Raw genomic sequence first — 21,900 nt, 5'->3', positions numbered from 1 at the left:
AAGAGTGAATTTCATGAAGTTAAAATGTAGATGATAGTGTGTATTGTTGATAAGGCTGTAATCAGACACTGATGGTTTGTTCTGAATTAATTCATTTGCAGTGACCCCTGACGAAGGGCTGATGCTACAGCCCGAAATGCATTGGGTTTATAATAAAAGAAATGCTGCTTCGAACTACCTGTTGTACTTGGATCTTATTTCGGAAGAGGCCTGGATGGGCACACGAAAATATGAGAAGTTTCCAAAGCACATTTTGTTATGCATGTGGATTTGAAAATGTAAACAACTTCAGATAAAACGCGGATGAAAATGGACGAACTTTTGAATAATGTGTAATGGTGACAAGTTGTGGATTTAATATCCATTTATGCAGTGCATCTGGGAGTGGAGCGTGGATTCTGCGCTCCCCACTTTCATGTACTATGTTAAGTGCATCCAGGGCAAAGCACTACCCAGTTTTGCACGCAAATTAAAAAGGAGGCTAATAATTTTTTTGATTAACTTTTGAGAAATAAGGTGTGCAGACCACCCCATTCATGTTTAAATAATTTTGCCCTTTGTTGGTTTTTGCACCCGGAAGAGAAAAGACACTTTGGAATGAAGAGGTTTGCAGATGAAAATTCTCCACATTCGTCAAGTTCTTAGCAGCAATTGTATTCAATTGGGAGAGCAAATACATAGAACATTATGAAGGAAATTCAGGACATTTGAGTGAAGATCTAGTAATGTACAGCTGTCCGGTGTATGTACGAGTTTTTACCATAAGGGTGAACCAGTGCACGTTGGGATTTATAGTTTTCATTTTTAGTATTGAAACATGAAGGTGTTTCCCTTAAGTGTACACAAGGGGGCGGAGTAGATACGTTCTATAAGTTGACGGCAATAACGGGCCCGACATGCGGAAACTCTATGGCTGCTATGGCGCACGCCGAGCGGCTTGAAGAAAATGAAGTGAGCAGGTATGTGTGTACGTGCAACCATTACGAATGTAAAGCCACAGGTTTAAACAGTGATTAGTTTTATACTATGTGTAGAATGATGGGGGTGTCCCCGTCTTGATGGGAAGAGAGGGTACTGAAACTAAGGGAACGCAGGTGTTTCTCGGGGGGATAATCACGGGGTGTAAGTTCCCTAATGGATTTTAAAATGATGTGTTTAGTACAAGAGTGAATTTCATGAAGTTGAAATGTAGATGATAGTGTGTATTGTTGATAACGCTGTAATCAGACACTGATGGTTTGTTCTGAATTAATTCATTTGCAGTGACCCCTGACGAAGGGCTGATGCTACAGCCCGAAATGCATTGGGTTTATAATAAAAAGAAATGCTGCTTCGAACTACCTGTTGTACTTGGATCATATTTCGGAAGAGGCCTGGATGGGCACACGAAAATATGAGAAGTTTCCAAAGCACATTTTGTTATGCATGTGGATTTGAAAATGTAAACAACTTCAAATAAAACGCGGATGAAAATGGACGAACTTTTGAATAATGTGTAATGGTGACAAGTTGTGGATTTAATATCCATTTATGCAGTGCATCTGGGAGTGGAGCGTGGATTCTGCGCTCCCCACTTTCATGTACTATGTTAAGTGCATCCAGGGCAAAGCACTACCCAGTTTTGCACGCAAATTTAAAAGGAGGCTAATAATTTTTTTGATTAACTTTTGAGAAATAAGGTGTGCAGACCACCCCATTCATGTTTAAATAATTTTGCCCTTCGTTGGTTTTTGCACCCGGAAGAGAAAAGACACTTTGGAATGAAGAGGTTTGCAGATGAAAATTCTCCACATTCGTCAAGTTCTTAGCAGCAATTGTATTCAATTGGGAGAGCAAATACATAGAACATTATGAAGGAAATTCAGGACATTTGAGTGAAGATCTAGTAATGTACAGCTGTCCGGTGTATGTACGAGTTTTTACAATAAGGGTGAACCAGTGCACGTTGGGATTTATAGTTTTCATTTTTAGTATTGAAACATCAAGGTGTTTCCCTTAAGTGTACACAAGGGGGCGGAGTAGATACGTTCTATAAGTTGACGGCAATAACGGGCCCGACATGCGGAAACTCTATGGCTGCTATGGCGCACGCCGAACGGCTTGAAGAAAATGAAGTGAGCAGGTATGTGTGTACGTGCAACCATTACGAATATAAAGCCACAGGTTTAAACAGTGATTAGTTTTATACTATGTGTAGAATGATGGGGGTGTCCCCGTCTTGATGGGAAGAGAGGGTACTGAAACTAAGGGAACGCAGGTGTTTCTCGGGGGGATAATCACGGGGTGTAAGTTCCCTAATGGATTTTAAAATGATGTGTTTAGTACAAGAGTGAATTTCATGAAGTTAAAATGTAGATGATAGTGTGTATTGTTGATAAGGCTGTAATCAGACACTGATGGTTTGTTCTGAATTAATTCATTTGCAGTGACCCCTGACGAAGGGCTGATGCTACAGCCCGAAATGCATTGGGTTTATAATAAAAGAAATGCTGCTTCGAACTACCTGTTGTACTTGGATCTTATTTCGGAAGAGGCCTGGATGGGCACACGAAAATATGAGAAGTTTCCAAAGCACATTTTGTTATGCATGTGGATTTGAAAATGTAAACAACTTCAGATAAAACGCGGATGAAAATGGACGAACTTTTGAATAATGTGTAATGGTGACAAGTCGTGGATTTAATATCCATTTATGCAGTGCATCTGGGAGTGGAGCGTGGATTCTGCGCTCCCCACTTTCATGTACTATGTTAAGTGCATCCAGGGCAAAGCACTACCCAGTTTTGCACGTAAATTTAAAAGGAGGCTAATAATTTTTTTGATTAACTTTTGAGAAATAAGGTGTGCAGACCACCCCATTCATGTTTAAATAATTTTGCCCTTCGTTGGTTTTTGCACCCGGAAGAGAAAAGACACTTTGGAATGAAGAGGTTTGCAGATAAAAATTCTCCACATTCGTCAAGTTCTTAGCAGCAATTGTATTCAATTGGGAGAGCAAATACATAGAACATTATGAAGGAAATTCAGGACATTTGAGTGAAGATCTAGTAATGTACAGCTGTCCGGTGTATGTACGAGTTTTTACCATAAGGGTGAACCAGTGCACGTTGGGATTTATAGTTTTCATTTTTAGTATTGAAACATCAAGGTGTTTCCCTTAAGTGTACACAAGGGGGCGGAGTAGATACGTTCTATAAGTTGACGGCAATAACGGGCCCGACATGCGGAAACTCTATGGCTGCTATGGCGCACGCCGAGCGGCTTGAAGAAAATTAAGTGAGCAGGTATGTGTGTACGTGCAACCATTACTAATGTAAAGCCACAGGTTTAAACAGTGATTAGTTTTATACTATGTGTAGAATGATGGGGGTGTCCCCGTCTTGATGGGAAGAGAGGGTACTGAAACTAAGGGAACGCAGGTGTTTCTCGGGGGGATAATCACGGGGTGTAAGTTCCCTAATGGATTTTAAAATGATGTGTTTAGTACAAGAGTGAATTTCATGAAGTTGAAATGTAGATGATAGTGTGTATTGTTGATAACGCTGTAATCAGACACTGATGGTTTGTTCTGAATTAATTCATTTGCAGTGACCCCTGACGAAGGGCTGATGCTACAGCCCGAAATGCATTGGGTTTATAATAAAAGAAATGCTGCTTCAAACTACCTGTTGTACTTGGATCTTATTTCGGAAGAGGCCTGGATGGGCACACGAAAATATGAGAAGTTTCCAAAGCACATTTTGTTATGCATGTGGATTTGAAAATGTAAACAACTTCAGATAAAACGCGGATGAAAATGGACGAACTTTTGAATAATGTGTAATGGTGACAAGTTGTGGATTTAATATCCATTTATGCAGTGCATCTGGGAGTGGAGCGTGGATTCTGCGCTCCCCACTTTCATGTACTATGTTAAGTGCATCCAGGGCAAAGCACTACCCAGTTTTGCACGCAAATTTAAAAGGAGGCTAATAATTTTTTTGATTAACTTTTGAGAAATAAGGTGTGCAGACCACCCCATTCATGTTTAAATAATTTTGCCCTTCGTTGGTTTTTGCACCCGGAAGAGAAAAGACACTTTGGAATGAAGAGGTTTGCAGATGAAAATTCTCCACATTCGGCAAGTTCTTAGCAGCAATTGTATTCAATTGGGAGAGCAAATACATAGAGCATTATGAAGGAAATTCAGGACATTTGTGTGAAGATCTAGTAATGTACAGCTGTCCGGTGTATGTACGAGTTTTTACCATAAGGGTGAACCAGTGCATGTTGGGATTTATAGTTTTCATTTTTAGTATTGAAACATCAAGGTGTTTCCCTTAAGTGTACACAAGGGGGCGGAGTAGATACGTTCTATAAGTTGACGGCAATAACGGGCCCGACATGCGGAAACTCTATGGCTGCTATGGCGCACGCCGAGCGGCTTGAAGAAAATGAAGTGAGCAGGTATGTGTGTACGTGCAACCATTACGAATGTAAAGCCACAGGTTTAAACAGTGATTAGTTTTATACTATGTGTAGAATGATGGGGGTGTCCCCGTCTTGATGGGAAGAGAGGGTACTGAAACTAAGGGAACGCAGGTGTTTCTCGGGGGGATAATCACGGGGTGTAAGTTCCCTAATGGATTTTAAAATGATGTGTTTAGTACAAGAGTGAATTTCATGAAGTTGAAATGTAGATGATAGTGTGTATTGTTGATAACGCTGTAATCAGACACTGATGGTTTGTTCTGAATTAATTCATTTGCAGTGACCCCTGACGAAGGGCTGATGCTACAGCCCGAAATGCATTGGGTTTATAATAAAAGAAATGCTGCTTCGAACTACCTGTTGTACTTGGATCTTATTTCGGAAGAGGCCTGGATGGGCACACGAAAATATGAGAAGTTTCCAAAGCACATTTTGTTATGCATGTGGATTTGAAAATGTAAACAACTTCAGATAAAACGCGGATGAAAATGGACGAACTTTTGAATAATGTGTAATGGTGACAAGTTGTGGATTTAATATCCATTTATGCAGTGCATCTGGGAGTGGAGCGTGGATTCTGCGCTCCCCACTTTCATGTACTATGTTAAGTGCATCCAGGGCAAAGCACTACCCAGTTTTGCACGCAAATTTAAAAGGAGGCTAATAATTTTTTTGATTAACTTTTGAGAAATAAGGTGTGCAGACCACCCCATTCATGTTTAAATAATTTTGCCCTTCGTTGGTTTTTGCACCCGGAAGAGAAAAGACACTTTGGAATGAAGAGGTTTGCAGATGAAAATTCTCCACATTCGTCAAGTTCTTAGCAGCAATTGTATTCAATTGGGAGAGCAAATACATAGAACATTATGAAGGAAATTCAGGACATTTGAGTGAAGATCTAGTAATGTACAGCTGTCCGGTGTATGTACGAGTTTTTACCATAAGGGTGAACCAGTGCACGTTGGGATTTATAGTTTTCATTTTTAGTATTGAAACATCAAGGTGTTTCCCTTAAGTGTACACAAGGGGGCGGAGTAGATACGTTCTATAAGTTGACGGCAATACCGGGCCCGACATGCGGAAACTCTATGGCTGCTATGGCGCACGCCGAGCGGCTTGAAGAAAATGAATTGAGCAGGTATGTGTGTACGTGCAACCATTACGAATGTAAAGCCACAGGTTTAAACAGTGATTCGTTTTATACTATGTGTAGAATGATGGGGGTGTCCCCGTCTTGATGGGAAGAGAGGGTACTGAAACTAAGGGAACGCAGGTGTTTCTCGGGGGGATAATCACGGGGTGTAAGTTCCCTAATGGATTTTAAAATGATGTGTTTAGTACAAGAGTGAATTTCATGAAGTTGAAATGTAGATGATAGTGTGTATTGTTGATAACGCTGTAATCAGACACTGATGGTTTGTTCTGAATTAATTCATTTGCAGTGACCCCTGACGAAGGGCTGATGCTACAGCCCGAAATGCATTGGGTTTATAATAAAAAGAAATGCTGCTTCGAACTACCTGTTGTACTTGGATCATATTTCGGAAGAGGCCTGGATGGGCACACGAAAATATGAGAAGTTTCCAAAGCACATTTTGTTATGCATGTGGATTTGAAAATGTAAACAACTTCAAATAAAACGCGGATGAAAATGGACGAACTTTTGAATAATGTGTAATGGTGACAAGTTGTGGATTTAATATCCATTTATGCAGTGCATCTGGGAGTGGAGCGTGGATTCTGCGCTCCCCACTTTCATGTACTATGTTAAGTGCATCCAGGGCAAAGCACTACCCAGTTTTGCACGCAAATTTAAAAGGAGGCTAATCATTTTTTTGATTAACTTTTGAGAAATAAGGTGTGCAGACCACCCCATTCATGTTTAAATAATTTTGCCCTTCGTTGGTTTTTGCACCCGGAAGAGAAAAGACACTTTGGAATGAAGAGGTTTGCAGATGAAAATTCTCCACATTCGTCAAGTTCTTAGCAGCAATTGTATTCAATTGGGAGAGCAAATACATAGAACATTATGAAGGAAATTCAGGACATTTGAGTGAAGATCTAGTAATGTACAGCTGTCCGGTGTATGTACGAGTTTTTCCCATAAGGGTGAACCAGTGCACGTTGGGATTTATAGTTTTAATTTTTAGTATTGAAACATCAAGGTGTTTCCCTTAAGTGTACACAAGGGGGCGGAGTAGATACGTTCTATAAGTTGACGGCAATAACGGGCCCGACATGCGGAAACTCTATGGCTGCTATGGCGCACGCCGAACGGCTTGAAGAAAATGAAGTGAGCAGGTATGTGTGTACGTGCAACCATTACGAATATAAAGCCACAGGTTTAAACAGTGATTAGTTTTATACTATGTGTAGAATGATGGGGGTGTCCCCGTCTTGATGGGAAGAGAGGGTACTGAAACTAAGGGAACGCAGGTGTTTCTCGGGGGGATAATCACGGGGTGTAAGTTCCCTAATGGATTTTAAAATGATGTGTTTAGTACAAGAGTGAATTTCATGAAGTTAAAATGTAGATGATAGTGTGTATTGTTGATAAGGCTGTAATCAGACACTGATGGTTTGTTCTGAATTAATTCATTTGCAGTGACCCCTGACGAAGGGCTGATGCTACAGCCCGAAATGCATTGGGTTTATAATAAAAGAAATGCTGCTTCGAACTACCTGTTGTACTTGGATCTTATTTCGGAAGAGGCCTGGATGGGCACACGAAAATATGAGAAGTTTCCAAAGCACATTTTGTTATGCATGTGGATTTGAAAATGTAAACAACTTCAGATAAAACGCGGATGAAAATGGACGAACTTTTGAATAATGTGTAATGGTGACAAGTTGTGGATTTAATATCCATTTATGCAGTGCATCTGGGAGTGGAGCGTGGATTCTGCGCTCCCCACTTTCATGTACTATGTTAAGTGCATCCAGGGCAAAGCACTACCCAGTTTTGCACGCAAATTTAAAAGGAGGCTAATAATTTTTTTGATTAACTTTTGAGAAATAAGGTGTGCAGACCACCCCATTCATGTTTAAATAATTTTGCCCTTTGTTGGTTTTTGCACCCGGAAGAGAAAAGACACTTTGGAATGAAGAGGTTTGCAGATGAAAATTCTCCACATTCGTCAAGTTCTTAGCAGCAATTGTATTCAATTGGGAGAGCAAATACATAGAACATTATGAAGGAAATTTAGGACATTTTAGTGAAGATCTAGTAATGTACAGCTGTCCGGTGTATGTACGAGTTTTTACCATAAGGGTGAACCAGTGCACGTTGGGATTTATAGTTTTCATTTTTAGTATTGAAACATCAAGGTGTTTCCCTTAAGTGTACACAAGGGGGCGGAGTAGATACGTTCTATAAGTTGACGGCAATAACGGGCCCGACATGCGGAAACTCTATGGCTGCTATGGCGCACGCCGAGCGGCTTGAAGAAAATGAAGTGTGCAGGTATGTGTGTACGTGCAACCATTACGAATGTAAAGCCACAGGTTTAAACAGTGATTAGTTTTATACTATGTGTAGAATGATGGGGGTGTCTCCGTCTTGATGGGAAGAGAGGGTACTGAAACTAAGGGAACGCAGGTGTTTCTCGGGGGGATAATCACGGGGTGTAAGTTCCCTAATGGATTTTAAATGATGTGTTTAGTACAAGAGTGAATTTCATGAAGTTCAAATGTAGATGATAGTGTGTATTGTTGATAACGCTGTAATCAGACACTGATGGTTTGTTCTGAATTAATTCATTTGCAGTGACCCCTGACGAAGGGCTGATGCTACAGCCCGAAATGCATTGGGTTTATAATAAAAGAAATGCTGCTTCGAACTACCTGTTGTACTTGGATCTTATTTCGGAAGAGGCCTGGATGGGCACACGAAAATATGAGAAGTTTCCAAAGCACATTTTGTTATGCATGTGGATTTGAAAATGTAAACAACTTCAGATAAAACGCGGATGAAAATGGACGAACCTTTGAATAATGTGTAATGGTGACAAGTCGTGGATTTAATATCCATTTATGCAGTGCATCTGGGAGTGGAGCGTGGATTCTGCGCTCCCCACTTTCATGTACTATGTTAAGTGCATCCAGGGCAAAGCACTACCCAGTTTTGCACGTAAATTTAAAAGGAGGCTAATAATTTTTTTGATTAACTTTTGAGAAATAAGGTGTGCAGACCACCCCATTCATGTTTAAATAATTTTGCCCTTCGTTGGTTTTTGCACCCGGAAGAGAAAAGACACTTTGGAATGAAGAGGTTTGCAGATAAAAATTCTCCACATTCGTCAAGTTCTTAGCAGCAATTGTATTCAATTGGGAGAGCAAATACATAGAACATTATGAACGAAATTCAGGACATTTGAGTGAAGATCTAGTAATGTACAGCTGTCCGGTGTATGTACGAGTTTTTACCATAAGGGTGAACCAGTGCACGTTGGGATTTATAGTTTTCATTTTTAGTATTGAAACATCAAGGTGTTTCCCTTAAGTGTACACAAGGGGGCGGAGTAGATACGTTCTATAAATTGACGGCAATAACGGGCCCGACATGCGGAAACTCTATGGCTGCTATGGCGCACGCCGAGCGGCTTGAAGAAAATGAAGTGAGCAGGTATGTGTGTACGTGCAACCATTACGAATGTAAAGCCACAGGTTTAAACAGTGATTAGTTTTATACTATGTGTAGAATGATGGGGGTGTCCCCGTCTTGATGGGAAGAGAGGGTACTGAAACTAAGGGAACGCAGGTGTTTCTCGGGGGGATAATCACGGGGTGTAAGTTCCCTAATGGATTTTAAAATGATGTGTTTAGTACAAGAGTGAATTTCATGAAGTTGAAATGTAGATGATAGTGTGTATTGTTGATAACGCTGTAATCAGACACTGATGGTTTGTTCTGAATTAATTCATTTGCAGTGACCCCTGACGAAGGGCTGATGCTACAGCCCGAAATGCATTGGGTTTATAATAAAAGAAATGCTGCTTCAAACTACCTGTTGTACTTGGATCTTATTTCGGAAGAGGCCTGGATGGGCACACGAAAATATGAGAAGTTTCCAAAGCACATTTTGTTATGCATGTGGATTTGAAAATGTAAACAACTTCAGATAAAACGCGGATGAAAATGGACGAACTTTTGAATAATGTGTAATGGTGACAAGTTGTGGATTTAATATCCATTTATGCAGTGCATCTGGGAGTGGAGCGTGGATTCTGCGCTCCCCACTTTCATGTACTATGTTAAGTGCATCCAGGGCAAAGCACTACCCAGTTTTGCACGCAAATTTAAAAGGAGGCTAATAATTTTTTTGATTAACTTTTGAGAAATAAGGTGTGCAGACCACCCCATTCATGTTTAAATAATTTTGCCCTTCGTTGGTTTTTGCACCCGGAAGAGAAAAGACACTTTGGAATGAAGAGGTTTGCAGATGAAAATTCTCCACATTCGTCAAGTTCTTAGCAGCAATTGTATTCAATTGGGAGAGCAAATACATAGAACATTATGAAGGAAATTCAGGACATTTGAGTGAAGATCTAGTAATGTACAGCTGTCCGGTGTATGTACGAGTTTTTACCATAAGGGTGAACCAGTGCACGTTGGGATTTATAGTTTTCATTTTTAGTATTGAAACATCAAGGTGTTTCCCTTAAGTGTACACAAGGGGGCGGAGTAGATACGTTCTATAAGTTGACGGCAATAACGGGCCCGACATGCGGAAACTCTATGGCTGCTATGGCGCACGCCGAGCGGCTTGAAGAAAATGAAGTGAGCAGGTATGTGTGTACGTGCAACCATTACGAATGTAAAGCCACAGGTTTAAACAGTGATTCGTTTTATACTATGTGTAGAATGATGGGGGTGTCCCCGTCTTGATGGGAAGAGAGGGTACTGAAACTAAGGGAACGCAGGTGTTTCTCGGGGGGATAATCACGGGGTGTAAGTTCCCTAATGGATTTTAAAATGATGTGTTTAGTACAAGAGTGAATTTCATGAAGTTGAAATGTAGATGATAGTGTGTATTGTTGATAACGCTGTAATCAGACACTGATGGTTTGTTCTGAATTAATTCATTTGCAGTGACCCCTGACGAAGGGCTGATGCTACAGCCCGAAATGCATTGGGTTTATAATAAAAAGAAATGCTGCTTCGAACTACCTGTTGTACTTGGATCATATTTCGGAAGAGGCCTGGATGGGCACACGAAAATATGAGAAGTTTCCAAAGCACATTTTGTTATGCATGTGGATTTGAAAATGTAAACAACTTCAAATAAAACGCGGATGAAAATGGACGAACTTTTGAATAATGTGTAATGGTGACAAGTTGTGGATTTAATATCCATTTATGCAGTGCATCTGGGAGTGGAGCGTGGATTCTGCGCTCCCCACTTTCATGTACTATGTTAAGTGCATCCAGGGCAAAGCACTACCCAGTTTTGCACGCAAATTTAAAAGGAGGCTAATAATTTTTTTGATTAACTTTTGAGAAATAAGGTGTGCAGACCACCCCATTCATGTTTAAATAATTTTGCCCTTGTTGGTTTTTGCACCCGGAAGAGAAAAGACACTTTGGAATGAAGAGGTTTGCAGATGAAAATTCTCCACATTCGTCAAGTTCTTAGCAGCAATTGTATTCAATTGGGAGAGCAAATACATAGAACATTATGAAGGAAATTCAGGACATTTGAGTGAAGATCTAGTAATGTACAGCTGTCCGGTGTATGTACGAGTTTTTACCATAAGGGTGAACCAGTGCACGTTGGGATTTATAGTTTTCATTTTTAGTATTGAAACATCAAGGTGTTTCCCTTAAGTGTACACAAGGGGGCGGAGTAGATACGTTCTATAAGTTGACGGCAATAACGGGCCCGACATGCGGAAACTCTATGGCTGCTATGGCGCACGCCGAACGGCTTGAAGAAAATGAAGTGAGCAGATATGTGTGTACGTGCAACCATTACGAATATACAGCCACAGGTTTAAACAGTGATTAGTTTTATACTATGTGTAGAATGATGGGGGTGTCCCCGTCTTGATGGGAAGAGAGGGTACTGAAACTAAGGGAACGCAGGTGTTTCTCGGGGGGATAATCACGGGGTGTAAGTTCCCTAATGGATTTTAAAATGATGTGTTTAGTACAAGAGTGAATTTCATGAAGTTGAAATGTAGATGATAGTGTGTATTGTTGATAACGCTGTAATCAGACACTGATGGTTTGTTCTGAATTAATTCATTTGCAGTGACCCCTGACGAAGGGCTGATGCTACAGCCCGAAATGCATTGGGTTTATAATAAAAAGAAATGCTGCTTCGAACTACCTGTTGTACTTGGATCATATTTCGGAAGAGGCCTGGATGGGCACACGAAAATATGAGAAGTTTCCAAAGCACATTTTGTTATGCATGTGGATTTGAAAATGTAAACAACTTCAAATAAAACGCGGATGAAAATGGACGAACTTTTGAATAATGTGTAATGGTGACAAGTTGTGGATTTAATATCCATTTATGCAGTGCATCTGGGAGTGGAGCGTGGATTCTGCGCTCCCCACTTTCATGTACTATGTTAAGTGCATCCAGGGCAAAGCACTACCCAGTTTTGCACGCAAATTTAAAAGGAGGCTAATAATTTTTTTGATTAACTTTTGAGAAATAAGGTGTGCAGACCACCCCATTCATGTTTAAATAATTTTGCCCTTGTTGGTTTTTGCACCCGGAAGAGAAAAGACACTTTGGAATGAAGAGGTTTGCAGATGAAAATTCTCCACATTCGTCAAGTTCTTAGCAGCAATTGTATTCAATTGGGAGAGCAAATACATAGAACATTATGAAGGAAATTCAGGACATTTGAGTGAAGATCTAGTAATGTACAGCTGTCCGGTGTATGTACGAGTTTTTACCATAAGGGTGAACCAGTGCACGTTGGGATTTATAGTTTTCATTTTTAGTATTGAAACATCAAGGTGTTTCCCTTAAGTGTACACAAGGGGGCGGAGTAGATACGTTCTATAAGTTGACGGCAATAACGGGCCCGACATGCGGAAACTCTATGGCTGCTATGGCGCACGCCGAACGGCTTGAAGAAAATGAAGTGAGCAGATATGTGTGTACGTGCAACCATTACGAATATACAGCCACAGGTTTAAACAGTGATTAGTTTTATACTATGTGTAGAATGATGGGGGTGTCCCCGTCTTGATGGGAAGAGAGGGTACTGAAACTAAGGGAACGCAGGTGTTTCTCGGGGGGATAATCACGGGGTGTAAGTTCCCTAATGGATTTTAAAATGATGTGTTTAGTACAAGAGTGAATTTCATGAAGTTAAAATGTAGATGATAGTGTGTATTGTTGATAAGGCTGTAATCAGACACTGATGGTTTGTTCTGAATTAATTCATTTGCAGTGACCCCTGACGAAGGGCTGATGCTACAGCCCGAAATGCATTGGGTTTATAATAAAAGAAATGCTGCTTCGAACTACCTGTTGTACTTGGATCTTATTTCGGAAGAGGCCTGGATGGGCACACGAAAATATGAGAAGTTTCCAAAGCACATTTTGTTATGCATGTGGATTTGAAAATGTAAACAACTTCAGATAAAACGCGGATGAAAATGGACGAACTTTTGAATAATGTGTAATGGTGACAAGTTGTGGATTTAATATCCATTTATGCAGTGCATCTGGGAGTGGAGCGTGGATTCTGCGCTCCCCACTTTCATGTACTATGTTAAGTGCATCCAGGGCAAAGCACTACCCAGTTTTGCACGCAAATTTAAAAGGAGGCTAATAATTTTTTTGATTAACTTTTGAGAAATAAGGTGTGCAGACCACCCCATTCATGTTTAAATAATTTTGCCCTTTGTTGGTTTTTGCACCCGGAAGAGAAAAGACACTTTGGAATGAAGAGGTTTGCAGATGAAAATTCTCCACATTCGTCAAGTTCTTAGCAGCAATTGTATTCAATTGGGAGAGCAAATACATAGAACATTATGAAGGAAATTCAGGACATTTGAGTGAAGATCTAGTAATGTACAGCTGTCCGGTGTATGTACGAGTTTTTACCATAAGGGTGAACCAGTGCACGTTGGGATTTATAGTTTTCATTTTTAGTATTGAAACATGAAGGTGTTTCCCTTAAGTGTACACAAGGGGGCGGAGTAGATACGTTCTATAAGTTGACGGCAATAACGGGCCCGACATGCGGAAACTCTATGGCTGCTATGGCGCACGCCGAACGGCTTGAAGAAAATGAAGTGAGCAGATATGTGTGTACGTGCAACCATTACGAATATACAGCCACAGGTTTAAACAGTGATTAGTTTTATACTATGTGTAGAATGATGGGGGTGTCCCCGTCTTGATGGGAAGAGAGGGTACTGAAACTAAGGGAACGCAGGTGTTTCTCGGGGGGATAATCACGGGGTGTAAGTTCCCTAATGGATTTTAAAATTATGTGTTTAGTACAAGAGTGAATTTCATGAAGTTAAAATGTAGATGATAGTGTGTATTGTTGATAAGGCTGTAATCAGACACTGATGGTTTGTTCTGAATTAATTCATTTGCAGTGACCCCTGACGAAGGGCTGATGCTACAGCCCGAAATGCATTGGGTTTATAATAAAAGAAATGCTGCTTCGAACTACCTGTTGTACTTGGATCTTATTTCGGAAGAGGCCTGGATGGGCACACGAAAATATGAGAAGTTTCCAAAGCACATTTTGTTATGCATGTGGATTTGAAAATGTAAACAACTTCAGATAAAACGCGGATGAAAATGGACGAACTTTTGAATAATGTGTAATGGTGACAAGTTGTGGATTTAATATCCATTTATGCAGTGCATCTGGGAGTGGAGCGTGGATTCTGCGCTCCCCACTTTCATGTACTATGTTAAGTGCATCCAGGGCAAAGCACTACCCAGTTTTGCACGCAAATTTAAAAGGAGGCTAATAATTTTTTTGATTAACTTTTGAGAAATAAGGTGTGCAGACCACCCCATTCATGTTTAAATAATTTTGCCCTTTGTTGGTTTTTGCACCCGGAAGAGAAAAGACACTTTGGAATGAAGAGGTTTGCAGATGAAAATTCTCCACATTCGTCAAGTTCTTAGCAGCAATTGTATTCAATTGGGAGAGCAAATACATAGAACATTATGAAGGAAATTCAGGACATTTGAGTGAAGATCTAGTAATGTACAGCTGTCCGGTGTATGTACGAGTTTTTACCATAAGGGTGAACCAGTGCACGTTGGGATTTATAGTTTTCATTTTTAGTATTGAAACATGAAGGTGTTTCCCTTAAGTGTACACAAGGGGGCGGAGTAGATACGTTCTATAAGTTGACGGCAATAACGGGCCCGACATGCGGAAACTCTATGGCTGCTATGGCGCACGCCGAGCGGCTTGAAGAAAATGAAGTGAGCAGGTATGTGTGTACGTGCAACCATTACGAATGTAAAGCCACAGGTTTAAACAGTGATTAGTTTTATACTATGTGTAGAATGATGGGGGTGTCCCCGTCTTGATGGGAAGAGAGGGTACTGAAACTAAGGGAACGCAGGTGTTTCTCGGGGGGATAATCACGGGGTGTAAGTTCCCTAATGGATTTTAAAATTATGTGTTTAGTACAAGAGTGAATTTCATGAAGTTGAAATGTAGATGATAGTGTGTATTGTTGATAACACTGTAATCAGACACTGATGGTTTGTTCTGAATTAATTCATTTGCAGTGACCCCTGACGAAGGGCTGATGCTACAGCCCGAAATGCATTGGGTTTATAATAAAAGAAATGCTGCTTCGAACTACCTGTTGTACTTGGATCTTATTTCGGAAGAGGCCTGGATGGGCACACGAAAATATGAGAAGTTTCCAAAGCACATTTTGTTATGCATGTGGATTTGAAAATGTAAACAACTTCAGATAAAACGCGGATGAAAATGGACGAACTTTTGAATAATGTGTAATGGTGACAAGTTGTGTATTTAATATCCATTTATGCAGTGCATCTGGGAGTGGAGCGTGGATTCTGCGCTCCCCACTTTCATGTACTATGTTAAGTGCATACAGGGCAAAGCACTACCCAGTTTTGCACGCAAATTTAAAAGGAGGCTAATAATTTTTTTGATTAACTTTTGAGAAATAAGGTGTGCAGACCACCCCATTCATGTTTAAATAATTTTGCCCTTCGTTGGTTTTTGCACCCGGAAGAGAAAAGACACTTTGGAATGAAGAGGTTTGCAGATGAAAATACTCCACATTCGTCAAGTTCTTAGCAGCAATTGTATTCAATTGGGAGAGCAAATACATAGAACATTATGAAGGAAATTCAGGACATTTGAGTGAAGATCTAGTAATGTACAGCTGTCCGGTGTATGTACGAGTTTTTACCATAAGGGTGAACCAGTGCACGTTGGGATTTATAGTTTTCATTTTTAGTATTGAAATATCAAGGTGTTTCCCTTAAGTGTACACAAGGGGGCGGAGTAGATACGTTCTATAAGTTGACGGCAATAACGGGCCCGACATGCGGAAACTCTATGGCTGCTATGGCGCACGCCGAGCGGCTTGAAGAAAATGAAGTGAGCAGGTATGTGTGTACGTGCAACCATTACGAATGTAAAGCCACAGGTTTAAACAGTGATTCGTTTTATACTATGTGTAGAATGATGGGGGTGTCCCCGTCTTGATGGGAAGAGAGGGTACTGAAACTAAGGGAACGCAGGTGTTTCTCGGGGGGATAATCACGGGGTGTAAGTTCCCTAATGGATTTTAAAATGATGTGTTTAGTACAAGAGTGAATTTCATGAAGTTGAAATGTAGATGATAGTGTGTATTGTTGATAACGCTGTAATCAGACACTGATGGTTTGTTCTGAATTAATTCATTTGCAGTGACCCCTGACGAAGGGCTGATGCTACAGCCCGAAATGCATTGGGTTTATAATAAAAGAAATGCTGCTTCGAACTACCTGTTGTACTTGGATCTTATTTCGGAAGAGGCCTGGATGGGCACACGAAAATATCAGAAGTTTCCAAAGCACATTTTGTTATGCATGTGGATTTGAAAATGTAAACAACTTCAGATAAAACGCGGATGAAAATGGACGAACTTTTGAATAATGTGTAATGGTGACAAGTTGTGGATTTAATATCCATTTATGCAGTGCATCTGGGAGTGGAGCGTGGATTCTGCGCTCCCCACTTTCATGTACTATGTTAAGTGCATACAGGGCAAAGCACTACCCAGTTTTGCACGCAAATTTAAAAGGAGGCTAATAATTTTTTTGATTAACTTTTGAGAAATAAGGTGTGCAGACCACCCCATTCATGTTTAAATAATTTTGCCCTTCGTTGGTTTTTGCACCCGGAAGAGAAAAGACACTTTGGAATGAAGAGGTTTGCAGATGAAAATTCTCCACATTCGGCAAGTTCTTAGCAGCAATTGTATTCAATTGGGAGAGCAAATACATAGAACATTATGAAGGAAATTCAGGACATTTGAGTGAAGATCTAGTAATGTACAGCTGTCCGGTGTATGTACGAGTTTTTACCATAAGGGTGAACCAGTGCACGTTGGGATTTATAGTTTTCATTTTTAGTATTGAAACATCAAGGTGTTTCCCTTAAGTGTACACAAGGGGGCGGAGTAGATACGTTCTATAAGTTGACGGCAATAACGGGCCCGACATGCGGAAACTCTATGGCTGCTATGGCGCACGCCGAGCGGCTTGAAGAAAATGAAGTGAGCAGGTATGTGTGTACGTGCAACCATTACGAATGTAAAGCCACAGGTTTAAACAGTGATTCGTTTTATACTATGTGTAGAATGATGGGGGTGTCCCCGTCTTGATGGGAAGAGAGGGTACTGAAACTAAGGGAACGCAGGTGTTTCTCGGGGGGATAATCACGGGGTGTAAGTTCCCTAATGGATTTTAAAATGATGTGTTTAGTACAAGAGTGAATTTCATGAAGTTGAAATGTAGATGATAGTGTGTATTGTTGATAACGCTGTAATCAGACACTGATGGTTTGTTCTGAATTAATTCATTTGCAGTGACCCCTGACGAAGGGCTGATGCTACAGCCCGAAATGCATTGGGTTTATAATAAAAGAAATGCTGCTTCGAACTACCTGTTGTACTTGGATCTTATTTCGGAAGAGGCCTGGATGGGCACACGAAAATATCAGAAGTTTCCAAAGCACATTTTGTTATGCATGTGGATTTGAAAATGTAAACAACTTCAGATAAAACGCGGATGAAAATGGACGAACTTTTGAATAATGTGTAATGGTGACAAGTTGTGGATTTAATATCCATTTATGCAGTGCATCTGGGAGTGGAGCGTGGATTCTGCGCTCCCCACTTTCATGTACTATGTTAAGTGCATACAGGGCAAAGCACTACCCAGTTTTGCACGCAAATTTAAAAGGAGGCTAATAATTTTTTTGATTAACTTTTGAGAAATAAGGTGTGCAGACCACCCCATTCATGTTTAAATAATTTTGCCCTTCGTTGGTTTTTGCACCCGGAAGAGAAAAGACACTTTGGAATGAAGAGGTTTGCAGATGAAAATTCTCCACATTCGGCAAGTTCTTAGCAGCAATTGTATTCAATTGGGAGAGCAAATACATAGAACATTATGAAGGAAATTCAGGACATTTGAGTGAAGATCTAGTAATGTACAGCTGTCCGGTGTATGTACGAGTTTTTACCATAAGGGTGAACCAGTGCACGTTGGGATTTATAGTTTTCATTTTTAGTATTGAAACATCAAGGTGTTTCCCTTAAGTGTACACAAGGGGGCGGAGTAGATACGTTCTATAAGTTGACGGCAATAACGGGCCCGACATGCGGAAACTCTATGGCTGCTATGGCGCACGCGAGCGGCTTGAAGAAAATGAAGTGAGCTGGTATGTGTGTACGTGCAACCATTACGAATGTAAAGCCACAGGTTTAAACAGTGATTAGTTTTATACTATGTGTAGAATGATGGGGGTGTCCCCGTCTTGATGGGAAGAGAGGGTACTGAAACTAAGGGAACGCAGGTGTTTCTCGGGGGGATAATCACGGGGTGTAAGTTCCCTAATGGATTTTAAAATGATGTGTTTAGTACAAGAGTGAATTTCATGAAGTTGAAATGTAGATGATAGTGTGTATTGTTGATAACGCTGTAATCAGACACTGATGGTTTGTTCTGAATTAATTCATTTGCAGTGACCCCTGACGAAGGGCTGATGCTACAGCCCGAAATGCATTGGGTTTATAATAAAAGAAATGCTGCTTCGAACTACCTGTTGTACTTGGATCTTATTTCGGAAGAGGCCTGGATGGGCACACGAAAATATGAGAAGTTTCCAAAGCACATTTTGTTATGCATGTGGATTTGAAAATGTAAACAACTTCAGATAAAACGCGGATGAAAATGGACGAACTTTTGAATAATGTGTAATGGTGACAAGTTGTGGATTTAATATCCATTTATGCAGTGCATCTGGGAGTGGAGCGTGGATTCTGCGCTCCCCACTTTCATGTACTATGTTAAGTGCATCCAGGGCAAAGCACTACCCAGTTTTGCACGCAAATTTAAAAGGAGGCTAATAATTTTTTTGATTAACTTTTGAGAAATAAGGTGTGCAGACCACCCCATTCATGTTTAAATAATTTTGCCCTTTGTTGGTTTTTGCACCCGGAAGAGAAAAGACACTTTGGAATGAAGAGGTTTGCAGATGAAAATTCTCCACATTCGTCAAGTTCTTAGCAGCAATTGTATTCAATTGGGAGAGCAAATACATAGAACATTATGAAGGAAATTCAGGACATTTGAGTGAAGATCTAGTAATGTACAGCTGTCCGGTGTATGTACGAGTTTTTACCATAAGGGTGAACCAGTGCACGTTGGGATTTATAGTTTTCATTTTTAGTATTGAAACATGAAGGTGTTTCCCTTAAGTGTACACAAGGGGGCGGAGTAGATACGTTCTATAAGTTGACGGCAATAACGGGCCCGACATGCGGAAACTCTATGGCTGCTATGGCGCACGCCGAGCGGCTTGAAGAAAATGAAGTGAGCAGGTATGTGTGTACGTGCAACCATTACGAATGTAAAGCCACAGGTTTAAACAGTGATTAGTTTTATACTATGTGTAGAATGATGGGGGTGTCCCCGTCTTGATGGGAAGAGAGGGTACTGAAACTAAGGGAACGCAGGTGTTTCTCGGGGGGATAATCACGGGGTGTAAGTTCCCTAATGGATTTTAAAATTATGTGTTTAGTACAAGAGTGAATTTCATGAAGTTGAAATGTAGATGATAGTGTGTATTGTTGATAACACTGTAATCAGACACTGATGGTTTGTTCTGAATTAATTCATTTGCAGTGACCCCTGACGAAGGGCTGATGCTACAGCCCGAAATGCATTGGGTTTATAATAAAAGAAATGCTGCTTCGAACTACCTGTTGTACTTGGATCTTATTTCGGAAGAGGCCTGGATGGGCACACGAAAATATGAGAAGTTTCCAAAGCACATTTTGTTATGCATGTGGATTTGAAAATGTAAACAACTTCAGATAAAACGCGGATGAAAATGGACGAACTTTTGAATAATGTGTAATGGTGACAAGTTGTGTATTTAATATCCATTTATGCAGTGCATCTGGGAGTGGAGCGTGGATTCTGCGCTCCCCACTTTCATGTACTATGTTAAGTGCATACAGGGCAAAGCACTACCCAGTTTTGCACGCAAATTTAAAAGGAGGCTAATAATTTTTTTGATTAACTTTTGAGAAATAAGGTGTGCAGACCACCCCATTCATGTTTAAATAATTTTGCCCTTCGTTGGTTTTTGCACCCGGAAGAGAAAAGACACTTTGGAATGAAGAGGTTTGCAGATGAAAATACTCCACATTCGTCAAGTTCTTAGCAGCAATTGTATTCAATTGGGAGAGCAAATACATAGAACATTATGAAGGAAATTCAGGACATTTGAGTGAAGATCTAGTAATGTACAGCTGTCCGGTGTATGTACGAGTTTTTACCATAAGGGTGAACCAGTGCACGTTGGGATTTATAGTTTTCATTTTTAGTATTGAAATATCAAGGTGTTTCCCTTAAGTGTACACAAGGGGGCGGAGTAGATACGTTCTATAAGTTGACGGCAATAACGGGCCCGACATGCGGAAACTCTATGGCTGCTATGGCGCACGCCGAGCGGCTTGAAGAAAATGAAGTGAGCAGGTATGTGTGTACGTGCAACCATTACGAATGTAAAGCCACAGGTTTAAACAGTGATTCGTTTTATACTATGTGTAGAATGATGGGGGTGTCCCCGTCTTGATGGGAAGAGAGGGTACTGAAACTAAGGGAACGCAGGTGTTTCTCGGGGGGATAATCACGGGGTGTAAGTTCCCTAATGGATTTTAAAATGATGTGTTTAGTACAAGAGTGAATTTCATGAAGTTGAAATGTAGATGATAGTGTGTATTGTTGATAACGCTGTAATCAGACACTGATGGTTTGTTCTGAATTAATTCATTTGCAGTGACCCCTGACGAAGGGCTGATGCTACAGCCCGAAATGCATTGGGTTTATAATAAAAGAAATGCTGCTTCGAACTACCTGTTGTACTTGGATCTTATTTCGGAAGAGGCCTGGATGGGCACACGAAAATATCAGAAGTTTCCAAAGCACATTTTGTTATGCATGTGGATTTGAAAATGTAAACAACTTCAGATAAAACGCGGATGAAAATGGACGAACTTTTGAATAATGTGTAATGGTGACAAGTTGTGGATTTAATATCCATTTATGCAGTGCATCTGGGAGTGGAGCGTGGATTCTGCGCTCCCCACTTTCATGTACTATGTTAAGTGCATACAGGGCAAAGCACTACCCAGTTTTGCACGCAAATTTAAAAGGAGGCTAATAATTTTTTTGATTAACTTTTGAGAAATAAGGTGTGCAGACCACCCCATTCATGTTTAAATAATTTTGCCCTTCGTTGGTTTTTGCACCCGGAAGAGAAAAGACACTTTGGAATGAAGAGGTTTGCAGATGAAAATTCTCCACATTCGGCAAGTTCTTAGCAGCAATTGTATTCAATTGGGAGAGCAAATACATAGAACATTATGAAGGAAATTCAGGACATTTGAGTGAAGATCTAGTAATGTACAGCTGTCCGGTGTATGTACGAGTTTTTACCATAAGGGTGAACCAGTGCACGTTGGGATTTATAGTTTTCATTTTTAGTATTGAAACATCAAGGTGTTTCCCTTAAGTGTACACAAGGGGGCGGAGTAGATACGTTCTATAAGTTGACGGCAATAACGGGCCCGACATGCGGAAACTCTATGGCTGCTATGGCGCACGCCGAGCGGCTTGAAGAAAATGAAGTGAGCAGGTATGTGTGTACGTGCAACCATTAC

This window comes from Lissotriton helveticus, chromosome 5_1 (genome assembly GCF_964261635.1).
Source record: "Lissotriton helveticus chromosome 5_1, aLisHel1.1, whole genome shotgun sequence".
Classification (NCBI taxonomy): domain Eukaryota; kingdom Metazoa; phylum Chordata; class Amphibia; order Caudata; family Salamandridae; genus Lissotriton; species Lissotriton helveticus.
This window is presented reverse-complemented; position numbering follows the sequence as displayed.